Here is a 6,727-nt window from a genome sequence, read left to right as displayed (position 1 = left end):
TTCCCATTCTTTATTCATAAATCATTAACTAAATGTCTTGTCTCCACTGATTAACAAAAACAAAATATGGGGTATCCCAGCTGGTTAAGCTGTTCTTTCCTTCTGCCACACTGCTGAACTTTGATCAACCCTCAGCCTGAGTCAGAAAACTGTCCCTCCTGAGAACACACTGGCCGGGTGGTAAAATTCTCTGATCTAGTATCCAAGCGTGCCAGCTTTTCATCCTACTCTGTTTCTAGCCTAGTTTGCTCCTCTCTGTATTCTCAAGATGCTTGCAGATTGTGGTCACAGCATTCCCATACTTTCAATAGTCTCTCCTCCCCAAGTAATTTAGGTCTTTCCTTCCCTTGTCGTAATTCTTTGGAATAAAAGGCTCTCCAAACTAAGTTGGATTCATTTTCTATTGACCGTTTCTACTGAATGTGGAGACTGTAGGATTATGGAGTACATTTATGTAGATGAAATTAAGTTAAAATTCACACTTAAGAACATTGCAAGAAAAACAAGGTAAAGTTTAAGGATAAATGTGGCAGACGGAGACTCCCAATCATTTGTTTTAAAGTCTCTGAGGGGATTTTACATCGAAAAAAAGTTTATGTGTGTGTATTTAACAAATGAGCTTATGAAAATATTCATGCAAATGGAATTAAAGTATGAGTTTTCTTAAAAAATACATCGTGTGTAATTTTTTTCATAATACACATTTCCATGAACTTTTTTGAAGCCTGTATGTATGTATGTGTGTGTACATATTCAAAAACTTAAAAATAGTGTATATATATATATATATATATATATTGCATGGCTACCCATGCATCTAACATATTTTCCTTTCTTTCCTTTTGTCTCTTCTCATTTTTTTTTTATTTTACACTAACTAACAAGACATGTTTTTCTCTCCTCTATAGTGTTTTTTATTCAGTCTCTTCCCAGCTACCAGCAAAGTGAGCCCATTCCTCACCCCACCACAAACACACACACACACACACCCATCTTACCTGTCTGTATCCTTCCGGTCTCAGGTTTGAGCATAGCCCAGCTTGCTGAGGGAAAGCTCCAGGGCCTGGCCTAACTATGAGGCATTGACAGAACATTTTTTGTATTTTTGTGCTTTATGTATTTCAAAATCATTAAAATAAGTACATAGTACTATTTAGGTTGATGAAGGGGAGAGACAGTGGAAGGGATAAAGGGAATATCATACTCTTAGAGTTGAACTATATTGAATCTATTAAAAACTAAAAACAAAATTTAAAAAAATTCTCAACCTCCATTCAGATAATCTCTTTACATGTTTCTGTTATTTCTATCTACATTTAAATGTGACATTAATTAATAATTATTGATTGTAATTTTGGATAGTCGGAAGAAAACTCAGATATTTCAGGCCTAATCAATATTAGTTTCTGACAAAAGTCTCTGAGCTATGTACTGTGCAACTGAAGAGACCTCTACCTAGGCAGGAGAAGGTGTGAGACACTACTTTACTCAGCTAGGATTTTATGAGCTAAACACTTACAGGAATCCAATTTAAAGCCATAATTATTACCTCTGTGAATAAGAGAATTTAGTTTTTGTCTTTTCAGACTCCTGGATAACCTAAATTCCAATTATATTTGACCTCTGAGGAACAGATTAGAGAACGTTTACTTTCATTGCGTCCTACAGATGGTCCACAGAAGTGAGTCCTTAAGTGAAATAATAAGATGATTGTAGTTTATAGTCTAGGATGTAGTGAAAGAGAGAGATTAATACTGACAGTCATTTTATACAAAAACAACTATTTCTATCCACAGCCCATTAATTTGGGACATATTTAGGAGGTAAAATTGCCTACCTTAAGTTAAAATCTTGGTAATCTAATGTCTAAGTGTAGAAAATATGCTTAATCATTAATGAAAGTAGACAGCTGGTCAATAAATCAGATTCTTTTTATATTTATTTCTGTGTTTGATAAACCTACTAGGTGAATTATATTACTGTGGTATGGAAAGTGTAATGAGTTTCTGCAAACAACACAATACAAGATAGAACTTGAATTCAAATTGAGATCTGGGTACCAAAGGCCAATACTCCTTTACTCATTAATTTGTTTTAAAATCTCCTTAGGTTCAAAAATTAGTTATTATGTTGTACTTGAGAACTAAGGAAAAGAAATTTCAGTTAGGTTTTAAGGATCCAGACAGTAGGTTATATTTGTAACATTTAAGTTTGCAAAAGTAATTGTGTTGGAGATATAACTGTGGTCATATATTGCATATATTGATATATAATAAGTTTAACATAAATCATGTTATGCCATAATTTTAAAATATAAAAAGAAGCGCGAATAAAGCTCTTATTAACAGATTTATTTTTTATTTCTTTGAAAGGCAGAGTTACAGAGATTGAAAGAGAGAGAGAAATCACTCACCCATTGGTTCATCTCTCAAATTGTTGCAATGGTTAGGGCTGGGCCAGAACAAAACCGGGAACCCAGAGCTTCTTCTGGGTCTCCCTTGTGAGTGCAGGGGGCCCAAGTACTTGGACCATCTTCCTCTGCTTTCTCAGTTGTATTAGCAGGGAATTGGATCGGAAGTGGAGCATCCAGCATACAAACCAGTGCTTATATGGGATGCCCGCATTGCAGGAGGCGACTTTACCCATTCGCCACAATGCTGGCCCCACAAATAGAGCTGTAACACTTTTCACACTGCTATTCCATAAAGAAAATGAAAACACTGAAAGAGTCAATTAGAACAACTTCAGTTGACTCATAAATTTCAATCCAGAAAATTCTAATTTAAAGTTTGTGTCCAGTCAGTTCTATGGCTTCCATCACTTCCTATCTGCCTGTGCCTTAATTATTGCAACCATTCTATTATGAGTTGGATTATTTCCCCTAAAATCGAACTGTTAAAGTGATAACCCTCAGTATCTCTGAATGTGACAAACCCTGTATTTAGAGATAAGTTCTTTTTAAAAGGAAATTAAGGGGCCAGCATTCTGGGATAGCAGGTAAAGCTACCACCCGCAATGCCAGTATCCCATATGGACTCCTGTTAGTAGCCCGGCTGCACTACTTCTGATCTAACTCTCTACTAATGGCCTGGGGAACGCAGCAGAGTCTGGGCCAAGTTCTTGGGCCACTGCCAACCATGGAGGAGATGTGAATGAAGTTCCTGGCTCCTAGTTTCATCCTTGCTCAGCCACAGCTGAGTCATTTGAGGGGTGAGCCAGCAAATGGAAAATCTGTCTCGCCCTCTCTCTGTAACTCTGACTTTAAAATAAATAAAATAAATCTTAAAAAAATAAATAAAAAGGTAATTAACTTTTGCTTTTGATGCCTGTGCTTTGGGGATCTTATCCAAAAAATCATACTGAATGTGGAGTACATGGGGACACATTGTACAACTTCACAATTCACAATGTTTGTTTTGTAAATTTAAAACTATCTTTAAAGTAAACTTGATTTTTTAAAAGCATCATTAAAGTCAAATTTGATCATTTGGGATCATCCCTAGCCTAACATGACTGGTATCATAAGAAGAGATTATGACAAGACACAAACCAAAAAAAAAGACCATATGGAAAAGAAAGCCAAGGAGATAGACCTTCAAAGGAAGTCAGCACTGTGGGCCCCTTGATCTTGAACTTCCCGCCTACAGAATTCTGAGAGAATAAATGTCTGTTGTCATCCTCCCAATCCCTGGTGGTTTTTTAGCAGCCCTTGAAAGCTAATAGACACCCTCTCGGACTGAGGGACTTGCTCCAGGCTCACTTACCTGCTTCTTGCTTTCCAGTTTGCATCTTAACTGGTTTACTAGATTTTCATTCTGTTACTTTTCACTGAATTTCTTCTTTTTGCTTTGCACCTCATATAACAATGACTTGGTCATAAGGCTAGGAAGTAGACTCAGAATTCATTCGTGTCTGCAGACACATCCACATGGATTGACTCTCAGACACTAAAGCTCATGGTCAAATACAACTTACTGCTAGTTTTACTTAATGGCAATGTTCTCAGATATAGTCTTAGCATTAGACCTGTGTGATTATTACCTAAAGATGAAATGAATGCCAGGAAGGATTTTTAAAACAATTGTGAGAGAAGCAGTATGCTGTGATTAAAGTGTGGATTCTAGGGCCAGACTGCCTTGGTTTGTATTCCAGCTCTGTCTCTTACTTGTGTAATTAACCTTCGATAATTTACAGAATTTATTTCTATCTTTGTTTTCTTATCAAGAATGATGATAACAATACCTGTTCTCATAAGCTTTATTATGTTTAATCTGAATATATACATAAATTTTTTAATGTTGGTAAATTCAGTAAATATATTATTTTACATAATGATAAATAATCATGTTTGACATTATCAAAATTATCTGCCTTGAAGGAAACCATCCACATACCATCAATTTGCAAGCATGGGAGAATACACACTTTTTCTCCAGGATTAATATCTTAGCTCCTACCTGCCACATCACCCACATATAAAGACATACAAGTTAAATCCTAATTTACTGCAAATTAGAAATAAGACACAAATGAGTTTTTTCTTCTCAGATTCCTTTAAAATGCCTTACTTTGTCTAAAGTTATTAAGATAACACATGCAAATATATAATAAAAATTTCACAAATTATTTTATAAATGACAAGGAATAGTTTCTCCTTCCTTAATAATGTACCTTGGTGTCCTATTTTCATCAACATCAACAGATGTTATTACTGTTAACGATTTAATTAGACTCATTGGCTGGCGCCGTGGCTCAATAGGCTAATTCTCTGCCTTGCAGCGCCGGCACATCGGGTTCTAGTCCCGGTCGGGGTGCCAGATTCTGTCCCGGTTGCACCTCTTCCAGTCCAGCTCTCTGCTGTGGCCCGGGAGTGCAGAGGAGGATAGCCCAAGTGCTTGGGCCCTGCACCCCATGGGAGACCAGGATAAGCACCTGGCTCCTGCCTTCGGATCAGGGCAGAATGCCAGCCACGGCGGCCATTGGAGGGTGAACCAACAGCAAAAGGAAGACCTTTCTCTCTGTCTCTCTCTCTCACTGTCCACTCTGCCTGTCAAAAAATTAAAAAATTAAAAATTAAAAAAAAATTAAAAAATAGACTCATTAAAAAGCCTGGGTTCTAGTCCCGGTTGCTCCTCTTCCAGTCCAGCTCTCTTCTGCGGCCCCGGAAAGCAGTGGAGGATGGCCCAAGTGCTTGGGCTCCTGCACCCGCATGGGAGACCAGGAGGAAGCACCTGGCTCCTGGCTTCAGATCAGCATAGCTCTGGCCGTTGCGGCCATTTGGGGAGTGAACCAACGGAAGGAAGACTTTTCTGTGTCTTTCTCTCTCACTGTCTATAACTCTACCTATCAAATAAATAAATAAAAATCTAAATAAATAAATAACCTAAACAAATCACAGCAGGGAAGACCAGGAAGGGAGAAACGGAAGTATATAACCATGAAGTTTTTCTACTTATATAAGTCCTATAGTATCACTAGAAACTAGATTATGATAAAGATGCATGTTAAAACCCTAAAACAGAAGCCTGCTCTGTGGCGCAGCAGGTTAAGCTGGATCCTACAATGCTTGCATCCCATATGGGCACTGGTTCAAGTCCCAGCTGCTCCACTTCCCACCCAGCTCCCAGCTAATGTGCCTGGGAAAGCAGCAGAAGATGGCCCAAGTCCTTGTTCCCCTGCCACCCAGGATGGAGACCTAGAAGAAGCTACTGGTTCCTGGCTTTAGCCTGACCCAGCTCAGTCATTGCCACCATTTGCAGAATGAATCAGTGGATGGGAGATCTCTCTCTCTCTCTCTCTCTCTCTCTCTCTCCTTCTCTCTCCCTCTCTCTCTTTGTAACTCTGCCCTCCCATTAAATATTTTTTTTAAAAAAAACAGAAGGTAATAAATAAAATTGTCCAATCCAATCTGTTGATCCAGTTTCTTATAGTCCTAACACAAAAAGGAAAGAGACACATTTATTTCTTGAGCAAATTAATTGGAATAAGCTACTTTCCAGACAGGTGGAGAAAAAGGGCATAGAAAGGTGGAAAATTTTGTTACAGAGAAGAAAAGAAGTTTCTCCTTATAGAAAATAATACAGACATACACAGATGAGAAAGTTTGTCAGTGAATGAAGGAAAAATGAGGAGTGCCAGGATCTGAATTCTAAATATACAACAGGGGCTACCTATCTGTTAATACTTCATTGGTCATAACAATTCAACAATTTGTGTCTCATTATTGTTTTCATCAGTTTAAATTGAAGAAATTAAACCTCATAGAAGCTGAGTCACTTGCTGAAGGTGTATGCTGGGATCTGGGCCCAGTGCTCACCAAGTTTAAAATCAGTGTCTTTTCCATAGCCCTGAGACACCCTTCTGAGACCACCTTAAAAGGTGGAACACATTATTGTATAAGAAACTATGAGTTCCTTGTATGATTCTGTTATTTAACCAACCACCCACAGCGCACCCCAACAAACATTACCATTAATTGTGTTATAAAAGTGTAGATTTCATATTAAGGATCAAATATGTTGTATTATTTCTCTGAAATTTTAAGACTAATCCCTATTTTACATGAAAAACAATCCTTCCAGTCTTTATTGTATAAAAAGGAAACTGGGAAGTGAAAAGAGAGAAAAAGAAGAGCTCCAAAAAGACAAACATACAGTGCAGGGTTTAATTAATTTTTATTACAAAAGAGGTGGGACTATAGAGTAAAGGAAACTTTACTAGCACCATC

Source organism: Lepus europaeus, chromosome 3 (genome assembly GCF_033115175.1).
Source record: "Lepus europaeus isolate LE1 chromosome 3, mLepTim1.pri, whole genome shotgun sequence".
NCBI lineage: Eukaryota > Metazoa > Chordata > Mammalia > Lagomorpha > Leporidae > Lepus > Lepus europaeus.
This window is presented reverse-complemented; position numbering follows the sequence as displayed.